At 40.6% G+C, this 25,324-nt stretch overlaps 1 long non-coding RNA gene across 1 annotated transcript in view; it reads left to right on the top strand.

Annotated features, from left to right (window-relative positions):
• LOC140705408 (uncharacterized) overlaps positions 1–5,144 on the top strand; it is a 48,864-nt gene extending 43,720 nt beyond the window's left edge. The window contains exon 3 of the long non-coding RNA XR_013542905.1: positions 5,023–5,144. This is a non-coding gene — a long non-coding RNA (uncharacterized LOC140705408). The remainder of the gene's footprint in view (positions 1–5,022) is intronic.
• The last annotated feature ends 20,180 nt before the right edge of the window (positions 5,145–25,324 follow it).

Raw genomic sequence — 25,324 nt, forward strand, 5'->3', positions numbered from 1 at the left:
AATAGACACAAGTATGGACTATGTGTGCATTTTAAAAAAATGAGTTATCATCATCTCTTTTAAAAAATCAACTAAGCCGTTAAGGAGATGGGGGCATGACATTTACTGATTGGAAATGTTAGTTTGCATGGGTTACAATAACCGGCTAGCATTTCTAGAAGAATTCAGTCAATCGAAAATATATTCCAGTACATAATTTTGCCCTATCTCTATGAAGACGCCAAACAGATGAACATCTCTGATTTAACCAGTGTCTTACCTCCCCATTACCAAAGCAATCATCACTGTTGAACCTGTGCTTTTATGTACTGCTTTTATTATTGCTGCTGTTACTGTTATTGTTATCATCATCATGACCATAATAATCATCACAACTATAATCCTCTGTAATATAAACATCTCCCTACCTACTGGTGTATGATCTCAATAAATCTGTCAGGGGAATCCTTCAATTGCTATACTGTACTATACAGACCTTGTTATGAAAGGCACAGTGCTTTAAATGGTAAATAAAATATTGTGTGCTTGAGCTTTTCCTCTGATAAACAGGGAGAATTTTAGTGTCTCAAAAACAGCTTATCTAAAGTTGAACTTGAAATTATGTCCTAAAATTTGTGCTTAGAATAATGAAGGACCAAAACTGTCCTTGCCTTTTTCTTCACACCAAACATAGTGGCTACTTCCAGCTGCAACCTAATGCTAGCAAGTCACCTGATTAGAGTCATATTTGACCATCTGCTGATTTCTCCTATATCATAATGGGGATAACACGGGAATAGAAATTGTTTAGCATCGCCCCACCCACCCCTGGTCTCAATTCACCTCTTTCCCCATCCCTCCCTGATGAATTGGTGATCCAGAAAGCTTGTACACATTTTTGTCCTTAGGGTGGTGTTTGTCTAATAAAGGTGTAACTCTGATATGGAGGATGGTTTTGGGCAAGGATGGTGACTTGCAAATTGAGACTCTCTGTAAATTCACAGAGGTCACAGCAGTAACTTGGCTTGGACTGAACTTGGGATTTTTCCCCAATGACCTGCAATCAATCTTTTTTCCCAAGTTGCTTATCAAGTCCATCTTCTGCTCCCCCCCCACACACCTAACTGCTCCTGCCACCACTGCATGCTGCTGTCCTCAGAAGGAAGCGGCAGGCTTGATTTCCCTTCCAGAAGCCAGGCCTGCCACTTCTGGGGATGGTCAGACTCCTGAACATGACCAGAAGCTAAACAGGCCTTGCTCCTCAAAGGGAAGGTGAGCTTATTGTTTGCTTCTGAGGACAGTGGTGTGCAGAGGCAGCATGAGCAGGCAGGCAGTGAGGTGGGGCAGCATGTGACAGTGGCAGGTAAGCAGTGGGGTAGAGTGGGGTGGCAATGAAGGGGCAGGGACATGGAAGTGGCAGGAGTAGGTAGGCAGTGGGAGACCAGAGGCCAGGCCCATTGTTTGTGAGCAAATGCAGAGGCAAAGGCCTGCTCTGGGAAGGGAAGCCAGCACTGCTGCTTCTGCACATGCTCATGCACATGCCCCCTCTCTGCCTCCATCTGAGACTTGGGACTCAGACTCAAGGCCTGGGACTTGGGACCAAAGACTTAGGACTTGACTTGAATCTTGTTACCAAAGACTCAGACTTGGACCTGGGAGTAGGGCCCAATGACTTACCAACATTCCTGGTCTGGGGAACTTATTTTATGGTCCACATGGCTACTTCTGTGTTCCAGTAAGCTTAAATACAATTTACCTGTTGGACATCTCCTTTAATCGAAGAGGTAATGATGCCTAGCTTTTGATACTTGTATTTTGCTTAACTGTCAGATCTTGAAGGAAGAAAAAAGTCTGATCTGGAATTCTAGCCAAAACAAAAATTTAGCATTTGTATAGTTTTTGAATGGAGATGTCACAATATCCAGTGGTATACAAGAGTAAGGGATAAGTAAATAGAATGCATGTTAAAAAAACACCTAGTAAAACCTATTAATTTCTTCTCCCTTCCCAATATCATCAACAAGAATTAAAATATAGTAAAATGCCATCAGTTTAAAACTATGAGTACAGTCCAAACCAAAGGTAGAATGGATATTTAACAAATAACTTCATTAAATGGCTGGGAAGAGATAGTGTTGGAAAGCTCTTTAAAAGCTGCAAGCCAGGCAAAATTATTTTACCAAGGCCATATTTCTAGTAGGAATAAATTAAGCTATAACTACTAATTTTTCTCATTTTTTTTAAAAAAATACATATATACAATTTTGCCAGTTGGAAGCATTAAAATGGATGATACTGTTTAATCTGTGCCAATATGCATGCTGCAGTTTCATTTGAAAACTATGGCTTCATGATTAAGAAAACAGTAAAATGTCATATAGATGATTGAGATTATATGTACCATTTCCTGCCCCTTTGTATTTTTTGAAAGGATGAATTAAGGATGATGGGAACTGGACATCTGTCATTTGCCATATGTCAAGGTACCAGCTTGTGTCAAATTTAATAGTTTTGTTAAGCCAGCATATTAAATTTTCCAGTAAATTCATGCGATTTGAAAGCAATGAGCATGTTGTATCATCCAATCCATGATGCCAATGCCTTCAAATATATCTTAATAATGTAGAAGCAGAGAATCCCTCTCCATGCAAGTCCTTTGAAATTAATTGGCTTTCCACTGGCAGAATAGTTTAACATCCATTAGACCCCCTTCTGCATAAGCGTTCAAAAAATCAGAGGCCATGATTCTGTTCCCAGAGAGGTTCCACTGAAAGGGATAGATTTACCTTTATGTAATGGGTTTATCTTTTGAGTGCCAGATTCACTGAAGACCAACAACCAAAAAGCTGTGTCTGTTTCTCATTTAAGTCAGGTAGAATCCTTGAGTGTCAGTTAATGACACTTACACAAGAAAAAATTAAATTCTGTATTTAGCTTTTTCTGTAGAAAAGAAGCAAGCAGAAAGCCATTCACTTCTCATATTCTACCTAAGAGTGGTACCACTCTTGCAGCATATTTTAGGAGACAACCATCTGTCCCTCTTAGAGCTGACCCTAGGATAAATAGTGTGGAGTGCTTTTGGTGCTCCACCATCATAAGCTTTGTACAGCCACCCAGAGTATTTAAGGGGCATGGGGCAAGGTGTGATATTGACAGCCCAGCGACTGCCTCTTACAAGGGTGCATGCCCATGTATGCAGAGCTGACGAGCTTCTGTGGGTATTATTGCATGAACACACTACATGTGAGAATTCTTTATGCAAGTACATGCAGCACTTCCTTGCTTAAAGAGTGAGCAAAGTTATAGATGTGCTTTGTTGGTTTAAATGCTGTTGTGGAGTTACACAAATGTATAACGTTTGACATGAATTGCCATAAGTTAAGAAATCTCTGTAGACTTAACATGCAACAGATAACATCTATGGAGATTTCTTAAATTATGGCAATGCATGTCTAAAAGTTACATCATTTGTATAATTGTACAATAGCATTACAGACACTGTTTTCTTACATATCAATAAGAGAACAAGGACTGGACTGCGCTTCTAAGTATCTTTTCCAAATTCAAACCTCCATCCGACATAGCTTGTTTCTCCTTCCCGGGTGTTCTGTTGGGTTGGCAACCAACAAGCAGGGCCCACCTTTCCAGCTTTTCATCGATACATGTTACAATTAGTTTAAGTATGAAGAAAGGTGCAAAAGGAGTTCATTTAGCCTCCTTACCAGAATGCACACCAATGTTCGAAGCCTTCACATGTCCCTCAGATTAGTATATTTTCTGAGTCACACACAACAATGTAAAATATTTGCATCATCATGCCCAGTGAGAGATCCTATTATGTCACAACTGCAAGTTGAGATTCTGTTTCATCTTACTTTTTTTTTCCAGAGAGCCATCGTTCAATGGCATCACTCCTCCCCTTTTGTGAACTCTTTAAACAAAATAGTATGGCAGGGTTAGCGTAGGGGCCAATTGACGTAGTCAGCATCTTGCTTTGCAGTTCACCTTTTGTAGTTTTTAGTATTGTGCCTCACATAGGGTGGAAAAACACAGCAGTGTTTCAATCCCTGATACTCTCAGCCTTTTCTGTAGCACTGTTTATGAGAAGGGTCCACAGCAAACTACCTCTTATTGATTACTGCTTGCGTCTATATTAGTGTCTCTCTGTGTCTATGTCAGTGTCTACCCACTCTTGCCCCTGGCTGTGCCTATCACAATGGCTCCCCATCGGCATGGGGTGCTATCCTTTCTGTTCCCGCAACAACATGAGGCACCAGCTTCCACTGCTGCCACTCATTTGGTGATGGTCTGAGGAGGAATTCCCATAGTCCCTGATTGTGGAGGGGAACCTGAACACAAAACTTAATGAACAGGATTGAAACCCTGGTTTAGGCATCCATGAAATATCTGAATGTTAGAAGACAAGGCCAATGGGCAGTGGGCAACACAAGTTGGCACAGACTCATTTTTAGCTCCTTTTATAGAGTTTGACTTTGATTATGACAACATGGGAAAAATACTTGCATCATATTCCACAATTCAATGTATGGAACAAGGGCAGATATGAACTGAAGAGTTCACAGCAAAGACATATATATAAGATGTGGTTCCAAAAAAATTAAAGAGAAAGAGGAGAATTCATTGGCCAGAATCCAGTTACTTACAGTAAATTTCAGCAGTACATTCCTGCCATTTAGGAAATATAGGCATTTGTTATGGATCACCAGTGGTGTCACTTGGCTTGCAAAAGCAAATGCCTGCACTGAATTCTTAACTCAGGGAAATTTGCTTGAAATTTATACTGATGGAATCAGGCCAGTATAAATATGTAGCAGGATTCAATTCATTGGGTAGTCATTATTGCCATAGATTTTGAATGTCAAATCAGAATTTTTATTTTAATTATTGCAATGTTCCAGGAAGATCAATATTATTTTTATTAAGCCTTCTGTCAGCCTCATAAATCCTTTCATTGTTATCCTATAATTTTGTTTCATCTTCCTTATAAATTAGTCACAACTCACATATATGCATTTTTTTCAGGAATGGGATTTTGAAAACTTAACCTGCAAGTTCTCAAAAACAGTATGTCAGCAAGGGTGTCCTTGAAACAGACACAAAAGGGTAATAATCTGAAAACAAGAATGAATCAGTACAGGTGGGAGATACAAAAGCATCATGTCAAATCTCATAACTGGCTAGTGGATGCAACATAAATATTCATACATTATTCTATGTGACCTTCTTTTTATAAACAAAGAATAATAAACACCATTAATTATCTTTTGATAATAAATATTTATTTTGGAATCTAATGAATAAGTAGAAGTTTTTCATTAAACATTCTAAATAACATAATCTAGGTTTACCAATTTTTATAGCAGATTTTTAGAACAGCTCACTTTTAGAAATCCTGGTTGCTTATCAGTGAGTATGCTAAACAATTGGAAAAAATCTTTGATCATTGCACTCTACTGATTGATATAAATAACAGCATCAGATACAGAGGTAGTGCTATAATAAAGCAATGTTTATACAAGAATAAATAACTTTTGGTGTTTAGTTGTTAAGTCGTGTCTGACTCTTCGTGACCCTATGGACCAGAGCACGCCAGGCCCTCCTGTCTTCCACTGCCTCCCAGAGTTGGGTCAAATTCATGTTGGTAGCTTCAGTGACACTGTCCAACCATCTCATCCTCTGTCATCCCCTTCTTCTCTTTCCTTCACAGTTTCTAACATCAAGGCCTTTTCCAGAGAGTCTTCTCTTCTCATGAGATGGCCAGAGTATTGGAGTCTCAGCTTCAGGATCTGTCCTTCCAGTGAACACTTAGGGTTGATTTCTTTCAAAATGGATGGTTTGTTCTCTCTGCAGTCCAGGGGACTCTCAAGAGTCTCCTCCAGCACCACAATTCACAAGCACGAGTTCTTTGGCGGTTGGCCTTCTTTATGGTCCAGCTCTCACTTCCATACATCGCTACTGGAAAAAAACTAGGTTTGACTATGTGGACTTTTGTTCACAAGGTGATGTCTCTGCTTCTAGGTTTGTCATCACTTTCCTCCCAAGAAACAGGCGTCTTTTAATTTCAGTTGGCTGATGTCACCAACTGCAGTGATCATCGAGCCCAAGAAAGTAAAATCTGTCACTGGTGGACAATTAATAACTAGTGGACATATTAATTTGGGGAAGTTATTGTAGCTTTTTTTTCTTGAGTAATTATTTCTTAAATCCATGCAATGTACAAAGTGAGCTCAATTTAGAATATATCTGGGAAACAATCTGTGGCCGTGGCCAACCTCTGGCACTTTAGAGCTAGCTACGGCTGGGACAAACTCCATGGGCTCAATCTAGGTTTTAATCATATGGGCACTTTATTTGCCATTGTGCTACATCTTCACAGATTCCCTGCAGCCTTGGAATAAGCAGGTTGAGGAGCATATATCAGTTCTTGGACACCCTCTTCCTCAGTGGGATCCTCAGTTATCTTCACTGACAGTTCCCACAGTTCAGGTCCATCAACATGAGAATTTGTCCAGCTCAAAGAGGGTTTGTATTATCCTTGATATGGATGCTGAATGCCCAGCTCTTCCCTTCCCCTTGTTCCTTGCCTTTCTAAGATGACTACTGGGAGGAGGCTCCACCATCAGTCAGCAGTGTCCTTTGAGTGGAGGAACATCATACAATCCTCCTGGCTCCCCTGGGAAGCAGCAGCGTCTCCTGGGTGTCAATCCAGGTTCCTTAATTTTCTCCTTCTTCTGTTGACCAGCAGCCTCCCAAAGCTCTGTCTTCCCTCCTTTTTATTGGGCCCCTGGCTGCCTTGGGCACTCATTCTTCCCCAGCTGCCTTCTCTCTCTCCTTACCTGTGCCTTAGCCTTTTCCCCTGGCTGAACTCTCTCAGCCATCTTAAAGGGGCCTGACGGCTTACCATGAGCAAGCTAGCTACCTGGCATGCTCATCCCATCACCCAGTCCATACATTAAATTAAGACTAAAAGTCTAACAAACAGTCCACACAGGACTATGTGAATCCCATTAAGATGAACAATGATCTGTTAGCCCTGGACATCCTAGCATCCCAGATTTGTTGCTGTTGTTTAGTCCTTAAGTCGTGTCAACTCTTCGTGACCCCATGGATCAGGGCACGCCAGGCCCTCCTGTCTTCCACTGCCTCCCGGAGTTTGGTCAAAAGCATCCCAGATAGGAGGTTCGAAGTAGCACCAATACAGTGTCTGTCCTGATATCCCCCACCTTTGTTTTTCAGAGTGGTCACACTTGGTGGAGGGAAACTTTATAACTGTGTCTACCATATTCATTTGCCAATTCCCAACAAGCAAAGAAAGAAAGAAAGAAAGAAAGAAAGAAAGAAAGAAAGAAAGAAAGAAAGAAAGAATGAATGAATGAATGAATGAATGAATGAATGAATGAATGAATATTGTTACAGTAGCTGCAGCCAATATTGCTGCTGCTACCTGTATTTCAGTAAACTGGGTTGGGGTTGGATTGATCAGTTGTTAAACTTGGTACAGTAGGTTACCAGGATGCCTCGCTAAGAAGGAGAAGGAGTGGCCCATTCAATATTTTCCTGAAGTTGTGTGTGTGTGCTTGAGAGAGACAGAGAGAGAGAGATGCACACCTCCCCTTCTCTTTATTTGAGACAAAGAGAAAGGTAACTGTTTGCTTTGTCCCTGCCTCCAGTGACAGGAAGGAATCACATTACTCAGTTTTCTCCCCTTTTAAAAAATGAAGTGTATGAAAAGATAGAGAGCGTCAGGGAGAGATTAGGCTGTATGTCTATATTTAGAGAAAGAGAAAGAGAAGCAGCACTGCAGTGAAGAAAAGGCTTTAACATGGGATCCACAGCCCCACAGGGGCCACCTTATTGAAGGACCCTGAGTTCTGCCAACATATGGAAATGTAATTGAACTGTGATAGGGCACAAAGGTTTCTGTCTTTCGAAGTGGCATGTGTTTGAGGACTTTCTCATGGGTTGTACCTATAATGAGCAGAACTATACAGCATGAGTGCTTTAGTTAGGAATTTTGGGAACAAAGTAAATGCTGGAATGGAACAGAACAGAACAGGGGTGAAAATGGTATTTCTTAATCAAAATTTATGCCAAAAATAGTTGAATGCTATGGACAAACATCAAAACAGTATTTTAGACCTCAAATCTTATGTTTCTCTTTATTGTCCCCAAACCTACAAGAACAGAACACAGTGGCCCAGAATACTAACTTATGAGTAGGATGATCAAGCCAAATTTGTAAGACATGTGTGACTACATTAGACAGATGCAGCAAGCCACAAATCATCCTCACCAACAACACTCTAGTGCAGAAAACTGTTATGATGAAAAACAGCCTGGAATGGTGAAGTCCAATTAAGCCAACCCAACAAAATTCACCCATCCCAATTGACTAGAGGGGACTGATGCAACCCATCCAAAAAACAAAACAAACCCAGGAACATTTCAGTATCTGTTCCAGTGTGTGATATAGCTTCAGCTGTGATACAGTATAGTATGTATTCCTATATTTGTCAGTTTGCATGACTTATTGTTCCAGTATTGTGGGAGCAGAGTAACTGAGTCTAGGTGTGAGAATGAGGAAAAGTTGGGGTTAGAACTGCATGGCTTGAGGGGAAATGAAACAAACAGATAAGGACCAGTAGTCGGAGGGGGGACAGTTGGGAAAAGGGCATTTGAGAAAGTCTCTTGAGTTGAAAGGAAAATATATTTAAGAGTGATAGGTTAAAAAGAGAATATATACAATTTTGTGTTGGGTGTACATTTTCTGAGCTCCTGGGACAGGCAAGAAACCTGGTATAGTATATTGCCTTCATGCACTATTTGGAAGCTTCCATGGCCCATCTAAATAAAATAGTTGCATGTATTAACCTTTGGGCAGTTCAAGACAGAGACTGCTTCTTTCTGGGTGCCCCTGCAAATGTGGGGATGAGTTGCCCTCTGGTCCTATTTGCAAGCCACCCATAGACTAACAACAACTCTTGTATCTTTTTTGAAACACCAGTAGGAATCTAAAAAGGAATTGTGGTTGTTTTAAAAACAACAGGTTCTGGGGATACTGGGTTGAAACTACACATTTCCATTTTAAACCTAACATCTTCTTATAATACATCAAAGCTTAGCTGTAAGAGAAAACTTATAATCAATGTCAGCCCTTTATGAGATTAGGTAGTGACAGCTGATGTGTATTGGGGTTTGAGGGGATAGAAGTCGCATTACACTGTGGGGATGGAGCCAGGGTTGATGTGGGGCAAACATGGATATTCCTATAGGCAAACATACAATCAGACAGGTATTTACACATGCATACACAAAGAGGCAGGTGAAGAAGCAGGTCTTCACTCAAGACACTCCTTCAGTCTCCACCCATTCACAGCATTGCTCAAGTAAGGAATAGAAACACACCTGTTGCTCCTAAATCAGAAATCTTCCCTCTGGCAATTACTTCCCTATTCTGTCTTCCCACCCTTCTCCATAGATTATTCTGAGGCTTGAGAATACAGCAGGAGGTAAATATAGGCAGAGCTCCGGCCTTTTGGCCCTGGAAAGAGGCTGATAGGAGTGGGTTGAGTGAGGGAAGCCTGAACCTCAGGTGGGACTGTGGCCCATTTGTCCTAATGGTCCAGTTGTCACATAGGACTAGAATCTTGCTGGATTGCGCCCAGGATGCCTCCATGCAGCCCAGGCAAACAAGGGAGGAGCTGATGCATTGCTGCATTTTTAAAAAGTCTATTTCAGAGAGGCAAGTAGTTTTATAAGGCGAATATAACCACTTGCTTCTGTACTGCTACATTTAACTTTCTGTAACTGATTATTATTCAGCTAATGGGACTTTTTGTTGCTACAGATCTTTGACTTACAAGGAGGATTACAGAATAAAATATAGGCATAATTTGACACTACAGTAATTATATGTTTTTAAAATAACATTAGGTCCTTAGCATTGCCCTTTAGAAATCTGTGGTAAATACAATTTGATAGCATGGCATGGCCTGCTGGACATTGTATTTCCATAAGAAATACACAGCAGCATTAACCAAAATATTCAGCCTTGAATTTGTTCTGAGGATCTTTCCCCACAGCTTCCTGGCAATAATTCAGAAGTCAAAAATTAGGGTTTCCTTTTACAATTTCTACAGAGACAAGTCAGTTATTGTAGGTCATGGCTGCCCTCTGCTGTCTAACTTGCAAATTGCCATTCATTTCCAGTTATTTACTGAAGACTCAAACGAAATCCAGAGTTAGTGCAATGTGTGCAGTTCAATGGACACGTGTGGGTTTAGAGTTCTTGATGTGAAGTATATTTTGTGGTCCCACTAACAGGTGGACAACACAGATGTTTATTTAATATATACAAACGTCTGACATGGATTTATTTTATTAGCTTATATGCATGGGACATAATTCACACACCTTTTTGTCTCATCAGCTCCACTGGCTGTGCTGAGGTGTTATATGTGGGAGTGGAGGTTCTCAAGATCTTTGCTAGTTTACACCCATCATGCTTCAGTTCACATTCTATTATGATGTGAGAAATACTGCAGGCTGTATTATTCAAGTATAAGGTAAAGGTTCCCCTTGACATTTAGTCCACTCATGTCCAACTCTAGGGCATGGTGCTCATCCCTGTTTCCAAGCTGTAGAGTCAGCGTTTGCCTGAAGACAGTTTCCAAGGCCACGTGGTCAGTGCGACTAGACACGGAATGCCGTTACCTTCCTACTGAGGTGGAACCTATTTATCTACTCACATTTGTACATGCTTTCAAACTGCTAGGTTGGCAGGAGCTGGGACAAGTGACAGGAGCTCACTCCGTCGCATGGATTCGATCTTATGACTCCTGGTCTTCCGACCTTGCAGCACAGAGGCTTCTGCAGTTTAACCTGTAGCGCCACCACGTCCCTATTCAAATATACCTAGCCCAGTATCTTACATATATGCCAGTGTGGGCTCAGATAGTCATCATCAGCATCCGCCAATGATCCTGAGTGAAGAAACCATTGAAGACTATCCCTACAAATGCACATTTCCCTCTTGCAGACACCAGTTAGGAAAGTAACTTTCTGCAATGGAATAACGACAGCACACTTGAACACCCGAAAGAAAGAAAAAAGGAAAAGATAATTGGCTCTGTGTATTTTTCTTGCTATTGAACTATCTTGTCCCAACAAGTCACATAAAAGCTATGCACCATACTTCTTAATAGGTTACATCACCGACTGAGGAAAATAAAAGCAGTAATAAAAATAAAGCTATCTTTTGTTATTGATTCTTTCAGACCATTTCACCTTGGCTTTTCATTTACAAGCCACAGCATTTGTTAATGCACTATTTGTTTTCATCACTTGGGTATCGAATCCCCCAAGACATTCCCCTGAAAGAAGGTCAGCGCCATTTTTTTGCGTTTATACAAGTCTCACAGAGCAACTTACCTTGTTTTCATGTAGTACAAAGCATATTTTAATGCAGTGTGCCCATCTAGCTTGATGATAGAGAGAAACAAAATATATGGGCTGAGTTCTAGACAGAAGCACAATGTTTCATTATCTATTTCAACCCAAACATTAATGGACTCTGAATTCTTTATGCATGTAGTGGGTATAAGTGGCATTCTAGAGAACAGTTCTTGTCTATCAGCTAAATGAGTTGACATTTTCTTATATAATAAAGTGTTTATGAATGTGCCACCTGCAGACAGACTATGGAATATTTTGTAAGATCTTTCTGGAGGCAGAAACTTTTTTTATATATAGGACTCACTGCCACCTTATGCTTTACAAATCAATATTCAGAAGGGGTGTGCAGATTTTCTACTTTCCACACTAATTTAAACTGAAACTAAGGCCATTCTGAAGGATACCTAGATATTTCCTCTTCACTGGGATTAGAGCAAGTCACTTTTTCACCTTATTTTGCATAACAACAAATTGTCCCTCTGCCTAAGAGTATGTATTAACCAAGTGAAAGGTCTTCCAAATGTAAGATCAGTCAGAGTTCACAAACTGAATTGGATTGGGTCACACAGATCTGGAAGATACCCCATTAAAAGCAGGATTCCTTTGAAACAGAGTGAAAATCTGAATCTGAACATGTCATTCACAAGGTGAATTCAGATGTACACGGAGAAAAAAGCAATATGTCTCAAAAACGTGAAATTTCTAACCACGTTTTCCTATAAGAAAAGGAACAGGGTACAAGAAAGGTGGAAGAACAGGAGAGAGTGTGGTTTTGAGACTGGAAGCTCTACCTTGTAATCATACTGAGTGATCTTACTAGGACTGCCCATTCACAATATTTTATTTGGGGGGGGGGGACTAGTATATTATAGTGGCTGATATTCTGCTGCTTAGTATAGAAAGTCACAAGTACAGTAGACCCAACTCCTCCATAAAATTGATTCAATTGGCCTACTCTAGTTTCAACTTACTATGCTAAACAGCAGTTCAGCTAATGTAAGAATTTCAGCTTTATAGCTTTATAGACTACAACAAAGCCTTTGACTGTGGATTATGAGAAAGTATGGACTATTTCAGTCCATTCCTTACCAGTAGATATGGGGATATTCTCTCTTCCAATTGCTCCAGAACTCATGGTCAGCTATCCACTCTTGGCAGGAGTAGACAGCTGTACAGTGGTGCCCCGTATAGCGAGGTTAATCCGTTCCGGATTAACCTTCGCTATACGAAAACATTGCTGTGCGGGTAAGGAAAGCCTATTGGAACGCATCGAAACTTACCCCTCCAGCGATGTTTTCGCGTCCGGTGGCCATTTTGGAGCTGCCAATCAGCTGATCGGCGGCTCCAAAATGGCTGCCGGATGACCCGAAATGGCCCCTATCAGTGTTTTCGCGCCCTCCCCTTGCTTACGGAAGCAAGGGGAGGGCGCGAAAACACTGATAGGGGCCATTTCGGGTCATGCGGCGGCCATTTTGGAGCCGCCGATCAGCTCTTCGGCAACTCCAAAATGGCCGCCGGATGCCCCAATCATCGCAAAGCGAGTGCGGCAATTGGGGCTGATCCGTATAGCGATCCCCAAAAAGGGATCGCTATACGGATTCTTCGTTAAATGGTGCGCTCGTTAAGCGAGGCACCACTGTATTTGTATTCATATACAAATACAAATACCCCCATCTCTACTTACCAGTAAATAAAGGGTCTGTGCTGCAGTTCTCAAAGGCACATACACACACTGGTGTGGTGTTCATGTGATTCATAGTAGGCCAAAACATACAACATTGCTTTCACAGTGCAAAAGGATTTTGGTCAAAGTGTCGAACATTTTGAATGGAAGTCATGGCTAGGATCTGGAAGAATGTTCCTACTGTAAAAAACTGAGATAGCAACCTTTGCAATTTTCCTTTTAAAAGGGTTCCTGGAACAGAATAAATCATGCACAGAAGTGAATTTTTTCTTTGTTCCAACTTCTAAATATTCAACATCCAGTTCTCAATTTAAACCAGGTACAATTTAGTCTATTTACAACTGTTCCCAGTTGTCTGAGGGTCAAACCAGATGTTAAGTGAAATGTGTACTTCTCTAACTTTATTTTGTCTTTCTACAATGAGATTTCCTCAGAGACATGGGCCTCAGCAATCAGACTTGCAAATTAAAACAATGAGAATCACAAAACAAAGCAATTAAATGCAAGATATTTTAATGAAGATTGTCCTGTGCTATTAGAGACAAAATTTTTCATCACTTGAGGCAACAGTTCTAAAATGTGCCAAGTACATTGTTTATTTTGACCTGGAGACAGCTGAAGAGAGAAAGAAAAATAGGACCTGAAGGCCAAAAAAAAAAAAAAAAAAAAGCATCAAGTTTTTTTAAAAATCAAGAAATTTAGAGTGTGATGGGCCAGCAACTAATTTTTATTTGCTTGTTGGCATGCATATAAATTAGCATATAAATAATGAATATTCACAAAAGCTCACAAGTTAAAAACTAGGTACAAGTTAAGAAAAGTTAAGAAGTACAAAACAAAATAAAACCATTTTATGTAGCAATAAGACTTTAAAATGTAGGAATGATAGTGAATAGGTACTGAATAAGGAAAAGTAATTAAATATATAGTAACGTAGCACACATAGAGAAATAAGATTCCTCATGCCATATGTAGCAAACTTTAGCGGATCTTGACTTCCAGAAACATGATAAGGCCCACGTGACCTCCAACCACATTGGAATGTTACAGGATGTTACAGGGGAGGTGTGAATAGGGCCATTTACAACACAGCAGATCCTCAGTCTTCAGGAAGAGCAACATTAACATTTTTGTGTAGGCATCCTTCAGTCTCGAGAGACTATGGTATCGTGCTCTGTATGGAGGTCTTGGAACAGTGTCTTGTGTGGCTGAGAAGGCCAATTCGAGAGTGACAGACCCTTCCACACTGGAGACAAATCCAATCTGTCCCCTGTCCAGCTCCCTGGTTTTGCTTGTTTCGGGACTGCCTCTTTGCCTCGGTCTGCTGTACAAGTGTCTCTTCAAATTGGGAGAGGCCATGATGCACTGCCTGCCTCCAGGCTGAACGCTCAGACGTCAAGGTTTCCCATCTGTTGAGGTCCATTCCTAAGGCCTTCAGATCCCGCTTGCAGATGTCCTTGTAACACAGCTGTGATCTCCCTCGGGGGCGGCTTCCCTTCACTAATTCTCCATACAGGAGATCTTTTGGAATCTGACCATCAGCCATTCTCACGACGTGCCCAAGCCAACGTAGACGGCGCTGTTTCAATATTGTATACATGCTGAAAATTCCAGCATAATGTATAACAATGGTGTATAACAAATATACACCTAGGGTGCCAGGGTGTCTGGAAATTAGGAAGACAAAGAGAGAGGATCTCCATCTTTTTGCATTCCCTGTCAAGGTCAATAGGTCACCAGATCAAAGCCTGAACACCAATTAGGGCAAGGATCCCAACTTGTTGCAGGTTAGGCTCAATCATGGTTTTGGGGTTTTATGACTCCCTATTTGTAAAAAGTACAGTATATATGTATCTGACCAATGTATGTTTGGGGCCTTCTCACTCTTTCTGAGAGGAGCCCCAGCTGTCTGTTTTGGCATATTTCACTTTTTCTCAATAAAGCATGTATCATAGCTGGCTTGTTTGTGTTTGATCCTCTGCTGGGGATTAGTTCAAATTTCCTAGGAGCCTCAAAATTGAGGCTAACAGTAACAAATACAGTGGTGCCTTGACTTACGAACTTAATCTGTATTGGAATGGCGTTCGTAAGTCAAAACATTCATAACTCAAAGCACCATCTCCCATTGAAATGCATGGGAATTGAATTAATCCATTCCAGCATTTCGAAAAAATACCAAAAAAGTAAACACTGCAAGTCCCTGGGGCTGCAAAAAAACAAAAAACAAATAAACATAACCCCACCAGCCTAATCCAAAACAGTTTAAAAATTGCAAAAAGCAGCACCTTACCATGAAACCTCCTCTGAAGCCTCCTGGCCATGTTCAGTCTCCTGGGCTCTGCCACCGCCAAGACTGCCATTGGCAGGACGCCGCTGGGAGGCCTCCTTGGCTTCCACAACCGCTGCCCGGGCTCCTCCACTGCCAAGACCACCATTGGCAGAAGGCCTCCAGGAGGCCTCCCGGGCTTCCACCACTGCCCAGCCTGGTCTCCGACACCGCTGCCTGACCAGGATGGAACCTCGCCTCCACGCCGGGCTCTGGCTCCCAACGTTGGGTCTGTACACGGTGCTCACTTTCCAGCTGGGCTCTGCCTCCTGGAGTCCAGCTGGGAAGCAGGCATGGCGGACAGTGGCAGGAGGCAGAACCCGGCGAGGAGGCCATTTGAATTTCCCAGGCTCTGCCTCCTGCCATGGGGTCCCTCCACGCTGCTGGCTTTCCAGCCATGCTCTGCCTCCTGGAGTCCATCTGGAAAGCGGGCAGTGTGGACATGACTTAACGAATAAACAACGACACACTACTAAAAACTGATGTAAGAGAAAATTCTCCAAAGCTCAAGATAATAAACTTCTGCCTTCCTCCCTTTTTCCATTTGTAAGACAAAGCTCTGTTCGCAAGTCAAAGCAAAATTTTGCATATGGAGCTGTTCGTAAGTCAAAATGTTTGTAGGTCAAGGCGTTCATAGTAAGTCAAGGCACCATTGTAATAAAAAGGCAATAGCCTTGGAGTCCCTATTTTGATCAACACACAAGTGCGTGGGAGACTACCTAGTGCCACCCTGCCATTGATTTCCTCATGTGGAAAGCAATGGAAGAGTAGAGATTCCTGTTTACATGAAAGCTTTCCATGTAAGCAAGAGTCCAGCAAATTAGGAAACCTTCTTCTTTGGAGACTTCACTTTCCAGTGGAGAAAGTGAGACTAGTGCCCCCCTGAATAGGTGTGGATTGAAACAGGGACACTTGAATAGAGCCAATCTTCTGCCTAATCACAGCCACATACACTTCAGAAGTTATAAGCAGGAAGTTCGTAGCCCTGAAAAACTGGAAGCAGAGGAGATCCCAAAGAAACAGTTGTGATGGTATTAAGCATTGTAATGATACAATACATATACCTCTATTAAACATCAATATGTTTACTAGCTTTTTTTTAAGAGTATAAAGTATTAACCAAGGAAAGTTGTGTAGTTTCCTGAAGGCTTGGGTAAGCATAGAGCTAATGGGTTCTTATGGGTATTGTCTGATTTTGTAACTGTAACACAAGTGAGAATAGTATGAGGTATATCATGGCTCAGATTTACATTCTGGGATCAGGAGTCAAGAATCTAGATTAGTTAGTTAAAGAATGGCCAGAATTCAGCTGAATATTTAAGAATATTGAAGTGAAATTGAATAACTCAGAACAGTAAGTAGCAGTTAATTAATGAGACCCCCACTGAATCTCCTAGTTTTGTGCTGAATCACACAACTGGAACACAACTAGGAATTCAATCAGGGACTGTACTATGTGGCTATTGGCAGCTCCAACTGATGTCATAGTACCAACTCTGGCATAAATATTTGATCGGACACCAGCAATTAATAATTTATTGTTTTCAGCACAGACATGCACAGATACAGATAATCAGCTGGATTTGATTCCTGGGTTTCTTTAACATCTCAAGATAATATTCTGTTGCTAAATTTTGTAGCCCAATGAAATGTTCACAACTACAAATGGATGTGGTTAAAGTTCAGGCAGGTGTCTGACTGAAAAGAATATAAAGAAGCAACCAATAGAACCATAGTGATCTGGGAATCGGAAATCATGAGACAGAAGAGGAGCTAAAAACTCAAGACAAGTAGAAGAGGGACAACAGTGGCAGCAGCATCATTATGATACAGAGAACCAGCCTGGAAACTGAAATTTCCAGAGGTCAGAGATTATGAGGTGTACAGAAGGGAAAAGAAAGGTCCCTGCAGCAGCCTCCCAGAAGAGAGGAAGTAAGGTGGAGTCAGAGATCTGAGGAAGCAGTTGTTGAGTTGGAGTGAAAATTTCGAGTTGAGACAAGGTTCCAGTGCTCAGTTTAAAACAGTCAGACTAAAAACTGCACCTCTCTCCAGTATCTGCATATTTATGATTCACTTGGGTTGACTAGGAAAACTGGCTGTTGATCAGATAGGAAGGTGAATGGTGACATCCTTAGCGATTTGCATAGGGACAGGAAACAGGATTTGTGTGACCTTAATGTCTTTTAAAAACTGTAACAGACCCTTTTTGAACTAAGGTACAAAATGAAACTAATGTCCTTTAAAATCCACACTTGTGATTTTTATGATGGGGTTCTCTTTTGAAAGTTTATAAAAACGAATGGACAGAACAAGGTTCAAAATGAAATTAATATATTAGTTTAAAAAATTAAAATATTTTAGCTAAAATCCTTCTGGCAAGACATAGTATGCGTAAGGCAACTGCACAGTGTTTTTTCTCTCCTGTTGGCTCTCCTTTGCACAACTGATTGTGCAATCATTGTTACATTGGATCAGTGGCAAATTAAACTTCCAATCGCTGGCTCTGCAGCCAGATGCCAAGAACACTGAGCTATACAGCTGTTCTTGCATGATTACAAAGATAAACATAATCACAGTCATTATATTTTAACTGTTTGCAAACTGCATCTGAAATCCTGTAGTCAGTCACAGCAAGAATAGGTCCCAGGGCTGGATTACGACCTTTAGAGGTTCTAAGCATTGAAAAAATTATGGTGCCCCCTACCAATATAACACACAGAGGGTCCCAGGGCTTGAAAAAAAAGTATAAAGTACATTACTGTACTTTACTGGAAATGCAATAATTGTATAGCATGTGGCAAAAAAGAACCACACATTGTGTATAAAATCATATGTACATCCAAATTAGTGGCTTCCGGCCAAATCTTGCACTTTCGCACTTTGATTAATGTAGACAGATTATGTCAGAACCTGTAAATTGAAAAACGCAAACAAGAGCTTAAAACTCTTTTGGGGGCATTTTAAACAGTGGATGTTATTTCTTTGGTTTGCACATATAGTGCAGAGGCCATGGGTTCTAAAAGATCAGCAGCTCTTTTTATCTTTATCCTCACCCAACTTCCCAAAATACAGAATAAAAAAATTATAATACCAAACATAAAGCAATGATGATGACAATTCATCATTTCACTCAAAACATGAGTTTTCTCACTAGATGATTCTTCTTAGTTTTTACTGGTTTATACTCAATTGCTTTAGGCAAGAGGTGGTTTTCTTGGAGCTCTCGAAGGAGGAAGGAGACAGCTGAGGATGACAGAGGGGTGAATGTGATTTGTTAAGGAAGGTGCACCATTTGCTGAAAAGCCCACTAAATCAATGAAACGTATGGAGAAACTGAGTCACCAACCCCCTACTGATTCAGTGGGTCTATTTTAACTGCAACTTGCTATCGTATTTCAGCCTGCATGTATTAGGCAAAAATGTATACAAATACACATGCAAAAAAATTTTTAGAATGGTTGAAACAGATAACAAACTAAGAGTTTTAAATAGGCATTACAGAAATGGCTGTTGATAGAATACAAAAACCTAATCTTACATTATGTATAAATCTTTTGAATTTAATTTTCAATTCAAAGCTGTTGTGGCTCTTACATTTGGGAAAGGTTTGCTATACATCACAACTGACTTGATAGCACGTAATTATTACTGTATTTGTATTTTATTATTGTATTTAATGTGGTACACCTGACATAGATAACTACAGAGGGTTTGCCAATTGTCAGCTTTTTTCCAAGGCACCATTGGATTTAGCCAATGTGGTATAGAAAAGCATTATCCATTTCTAAAAGCAAATGTCCAGACTTGAATGAAGTGAGTGAAGACTGGGCCCTTTTGGTGTCCCCCTAAAACCTTTTCTCTGATTACTACACCTCAGGGTAGTGATAGTATTAAAGGTAAAGGTTCCCCTTGACAATTTTTGTCCAGTCGTGCTCGACTCTAGGGGGCGGTGCTCATCCCTATTTCCAAGCCATAGAGCCAGCGTTTTGTCCGAAGACAATTTTCCGTGGTCACATGGCCAGTGCGACTTAGACACGGAATGCTGTTATCTTCCCACCGAGGTGGTCCCTGTTAATCTACTCGCATTTGCATGCTTTCGAACTGCTAGGTTGGCGGGAGCTGGGACAAGCGACGAGTGCTCACTCCGTCGCGTGGATTCGATCTTACGACTGCTTGGTCTTCTGACCCTGCAACACAGGCTTCTGAGGTTTAGCCCACAGCGCCACCACGTCCCTCTAAGTCAGTGGTTCTTAACCTTTGTTACTCGGATGTTTTTGAACTGCAACTCCCAGAAACCCCAGCCAGCACAGTTGGTGGTGAAGGCTTCTGGGAGTTGCAGTACAAAACTCCTGAGTAACCCAAGGTTAAAAACCAGTGCTCTAAGTGATAGTATTAAAACACTGTTTTAAGAGTTGGGAGAGATTCATATTCTGAATGGTGGAGAAGGAAAAAGTACCCAAAGAGCAAAGAAAAGAATGGAATAATTTTAGTTTTTAAAATAAAATTGGAAAAATCTGTCTGAGAAAATGAATGGGACCTGCAACAACATGCAGGATTATGGAATATTCCATCAAAGAATTCCAGGAAGTTCTTTACCGTGATCCCCGTTCCATCACTGCTCCACAGCATATACTCAGCTTTCCATTCCTATTCAGAATGTTTATTTTTCAATGCAACAGATTTTAATGGGCTAAACATTGAACATTTATATCATTTGGTGGGAGGTTGTGTTCAACACTCAGAGTTCTCCCACGTCTTCTGATATTTCCTTATTGTGCATGGATGATATCATTTTAGCTTCATGTAGAACCAATTGTATTATGTGCCATTAAGTTTGAACTGACTTACAGTGCCCTCAATAAAGCTTTCAGAGTAAGCAAGATTTACTTTAAGGAGAGGTGTTATAACCCTCTCCCAGGTGAATTTCCATGACCAAGCATGGATCTGAATCCAGATCTCCTGAACCCTAATCTGTCAATCTACTCACCACCCCATAATGGGTAGCTATGTAAAACCATAACTGAATGGATTTGTTCTGATTAGGCTATACTATTTCAGGGAATAGGAAGGGCAGATCCTGAAGCTAAGGCTCCAATACTTTGCCCATCTCATGAGAAGAGAAGACTCCCTGGAAAGGCCCCTGATGTTCGAAAAGTGTGAAGGCAAGAGGAGAAGGGGACGACAGAGGATGAGATGGTTGGACAGTGTCATCAAAGGGACCAACATGAATTTGACCCAACTCCAGGAGGCAGTGGAAGACAGGAGGGCCTGGTGTGCTTTGGTCCATGGGGTCACGAAGAGTCGGACATGACTTAACGACTAAACAACAACAATTTCAGGGAAGCTGTCTTGACTGTAAACCAGTGCTTGGAATCAATAATGGGCTGGATGAGGGGAAAAAACTGAAACATAATCCAGTCAAGGCAAGATGCTCCTGCTTAGTTGGAAGGTAGATGAGGGAATAGGGATACTAACTGTACTGGATGGGGTCACAATTCCCATGAAAACTCACGTCTGCAGCTTGGGTGTCCTTCTGTATTCATCCCTAAACTTGGATGCCCAGGTCTCAGTGGTGACCAAGAGTGCATTTGCACAGCTAAAGCTGGAGAGCCAGCTGCAGCCATTCCTTGAGATGTGAGATTTGGCTACAGTGACACATGCCTTAGTTACATCCCATTTGGATTACTGTAACACGCTCTATGTGAGGCTGCCTTGGAAGATGGTTCAAAAACTGCAGCTGGTGCAAAACTCTGCAGCCAAACTACTGACTGGGGCCAGGGAGCATATAATGCACCTGTCATAAGAACTACACCGGCTACCAGTCTGTTTCCAGGTCCTATTCAAAGTGCTGGTCGTTACCTATAAAGCCCTATATAGCTTGGGTCCAGGCTAGCTGAAGGACTGTATCTCCCTATCTGCCCCTTCTCGACGATTAAGATCAGCAGAGGAGACCCTCCTCTCAGTCCCGTTGCTAGCATAAATACAGCTGATGCGGCAGCTCCCAGGCTATGGAATGTTGAGATTTTCAATCTAAACATGTATTAAATATAATGCTGTATATTAGAAACTAAAATGACTGATATAACCTGAGTCATGTACAAAGTGGATTCAGGTGTGTACCAAGGTTAAAGACTTAATGTTGTGCAGTTGGAGAAAATGATGTAATCTTATGTAATGTCCAAATGATGTAATGTATATTCTGATTGGTCCCTAGATGTATAAAAGGTATGTGTAAAGGGGACTTTATCTGCTGTATATCAGATCATTTATTTCTATACTATGTATTGTATCATATCATGTCATGCTGCCATGTCATGTCTGAAATCTATGCTCTCTATATATTTGTAAATAGACTATGTTGAATTTTACTCTCTCAGAGTTATAGTATCTTTGCAACCTGATATCTCCTAATTCTGCTTACATCCAAAAACATTAACAAATTCTCAACATGGAACACTCTCCCTAAGGAGATCAGGATGGCTCCTTCCCTGTTATCCTTCCGAAAAAAGCTAAAGACCCATCTCTTCAGGCAGGCTTTACAACCGTTACAACGGAATCCTGGAATCCCATTTTAACAGATAATTTAAATCTTTTCCATGTTTTAATGTTTTAATCTTTTAATTTTATTTTAAATCATATATCATTTATTTGTCTTTTAATATTTAACCTATTGTGTGAATTTTAATGTTGTGAGCTGCTCTGGGTCCCTTGTTGGGAGAAATGTGGCATAACAACAACAACAATAACAACAACAACAACAACAACAACCAACAACAACAACCAACAACAAAAACATTATGCTATTAAGTCAATTCTCACTTAGGTTGACCATTTCCAGGGTTTTCTACACAACACAGTGGGGAACTGAACTTCTTATTGCTAACTGCACAGCAGATGCTCTGACTTAAGAACTATCCAGACAGGTTTAGGATGCAGTATCTTCCTACAACTGGCATTGTAGCACATTGTGATCTAGAAGTGTTATATATTTCTCTAAGAAGAGTAGGAAAACAAAAGAAGGCATTTGGGCTGTTTTGTTTTTGTGTCACGAAGACCTCCCTTCCCCTCTTAGCCAACAGCATGCAGATGTTATAGGTTTTATTTGATAAAGGAGAACGTGCTCAGTAGTAGACTTCCCTCAGCAAGGTTTTCATAGTTCTAAATGCATCTGTTAGGAGGAAATAACACAGATGGCATTGTAGGAGGAAAACAAGCACATCAATTGCAGAGACAACTGTTTTGCCTTGGTTTCTAGACAGCAAAAATAGTTTAATAGCACCTGTCAAACAAAGATAAAACAAATGAAACTCAATAAAAGAAACAAACACATGGCACAATTATACAAACAGCCCAACAGAACAGTCCTATCTTCTGTAAAGATTAACTTGTTTTCCAAGACTGTTGTTGTTTGAACATGCCGTTATGACTTGTAATGGGCAACTTTTAAAAATATATTTTTGAACCACATTTAAAAATACTTCTCTTTTAAAAAATCCAATGGGCATAATCCAGACAATGTTAAGTGTTATTGTCTCATTATTACAGCTGGGTGGAGAATAATTCATGGTTATATTTTCTATGGTAATCAGCAGGCCATGAATGCTAAAATATAGGTGAGCTTCAGCATTCAGCTATAATGGGATTTAAAGCTGGCTTGTAGATCATTGGTATAGGTATCTGGTTGCAGAGGATGGGAGTTTGATTCCCCACTGTGCCTCCTACAAGTAGAGCCAGCCTGTGTGGCCTTGGGCAAACTGCATGGTCCCAAGGCACCCCAAGAAGAAGGGAACAGTAAAACACTTGTGAATATTCTCTATCTGGATAACCCTAAAAATGGTTGCCATAACTCAATATTGATTTGACAAGACATCATCATGATGATGATGATGATGATGATGATGATGATGATGATGATGATGATGATGGGGTGTTTTACATTTGAGAGGGTTTGTATCAGCTTTAATACTTCCCAGGACCATAAGCAGCGTAAAGATTTGTTTGCTTTTCTTGCATTAATTGCAAAATAACATAGCATGAGTTTCAATATTTTCCCATTCCTTCTTTTACATCACAGTGTCCCTCAGCAACATACATTAATGTACTGTACTTGATATAAGGAAAGCAGAATAACAGAATATACCATAGAGGATGTGTATATTATAATAATAATTACACGTTGTCAAGCCAAGTCTACCTTATGGCAACCCTCCCTAGGTTTTCTAGGTATTAAGTACACAAGGGTGGTTTACAACCCCTTCCTTCTGGTGGTACTGTAGTTTGATATCATGCAGCTTGTCCAAGTCCACACAGGTGGCAGGACCTTTATCCCCATCAACCACACATGGAGATCTAGGTTGGCCTCTCCCAACCACTGAGTTATACCAGCATTATGCTTATAATATGATTAAGCAAACAGTAAAGGACTAAGGAAAAACTAATCTCAGTTTCCAAAGGATTGGCACATTGTTACATAGTTAGAATGGTGTGGTTAAAGGCTGCATGAAGGAGCATAGTTCAGTTCTGGCATTTTTTGCAGATTATTTTCAGTTCATTCTGTTTGCTGCATTTCTCTCAACAAAAGGTCTTTACTTGCAGGCAGAAGGACATCAGGAAGGAGCCAACCTAGCTTTCCTTGGCAGGGAGCTTCACGTGTTGGGAGTGGCCGCTGTAAAGACCCTCTCTCATGCCATCACCAAACATTTCTGTGAAGGTGGTGGAATTGAAAGAAATGCCTCCTTCTGAGATTTTAAAAGGGAGAGGGTCTTGAGGTGCTAGGGTGTACCTGGCTTGTGAAATTGGGTGGATGTCTAGGCATGGACCCAAGATGTGCCTTTGCACGTAATCAGTTAAAGGCAGGAAGCCACATTAAATGCTTCAGTCTTTGTCCAAATGGGGTAAACTAGCATTGCACTTAAATAACAAACTTTTCTTCAGTTTACATGAGGAGTTTTAAAAAACAAAACCAAGGCAAAAGCATAGCATTCTGCTTATATACCACCCCACAATTCTTAATGATGTGAGCTGCTTTGGGTCCCATTGTTGGGAGAAATTGGGCATCATTATCATCATCATGAAAACATTCTCTGGGTTTACAATTTAATTATGCAGGCTACACATTGCCCCCTACAAACTGAGTACTCAATTTACCAACCTCAGATGGAGAGTTGAGTGAACCTCAAGCCAGTTACTGAACCTGGGTTATGAACAGAGTTTTCGCAGCAGTACTGCAATATAAGCACTGTGCCATGAGGCTCCCAAAAACATTTCAGACCACCTGGAGATTTCAGCTAATATGTACTATGCAATAGCTGTTGTACCTAGCGATCATTTTTAGCCTATTTTGTGTTTTAAACTCTGTATTTTAACTAGTCTCCTTTCATTAAATTATATTTATAGATGACGAGTTGCAGGGTATCATTTAATCATATGACTATCTGCATACAACTTTGAGGTTACAATTATTCCCATTTTTCATCAGGTAATTGAGGCTGTGGGACTACAAACAGCTGAAAGTCATAAAATAAATTACATAACTGAGCCAGGATTAAGTGGAATAGCCCTAATTTATTGCTGCAATTCTAACAGATTGATTGAAATCCTGTTATATGTGTATCTGGGAGTAAACATCATTGAAGTCAGTTAGACTTACTTGTGAGTAAACAGGCATAGCATTGCTCTCACAGTAAAGAAATTAGTACAAGCTTAATTATAAATGATGAAACTTCTTTCTGAAAGGGATTTCATGGTCCCCAAATTTCTCCTTCAAAAACCTCATCAATAGTTATTAGAATTTTTTTTCCATAAATTTGGCGATTGAGAATGAGGTCCATCATTCAAAAAATGAAGGCATGATCTATGTG

Source organism: Pogona vitticeps, chromosome 3, assembly GCF_051106095.1.
Source record: "Pogona vitticeps strain Pit_001003342236 chromosome 3, PviZW2.1, whole genome shotgun sequence".
Lineage (NCBI taxonomy): Eukaryota > Metazoa > Chordata > Lepidosauria > Squamata > Agamidae > Pogona > Pogona vitticeps.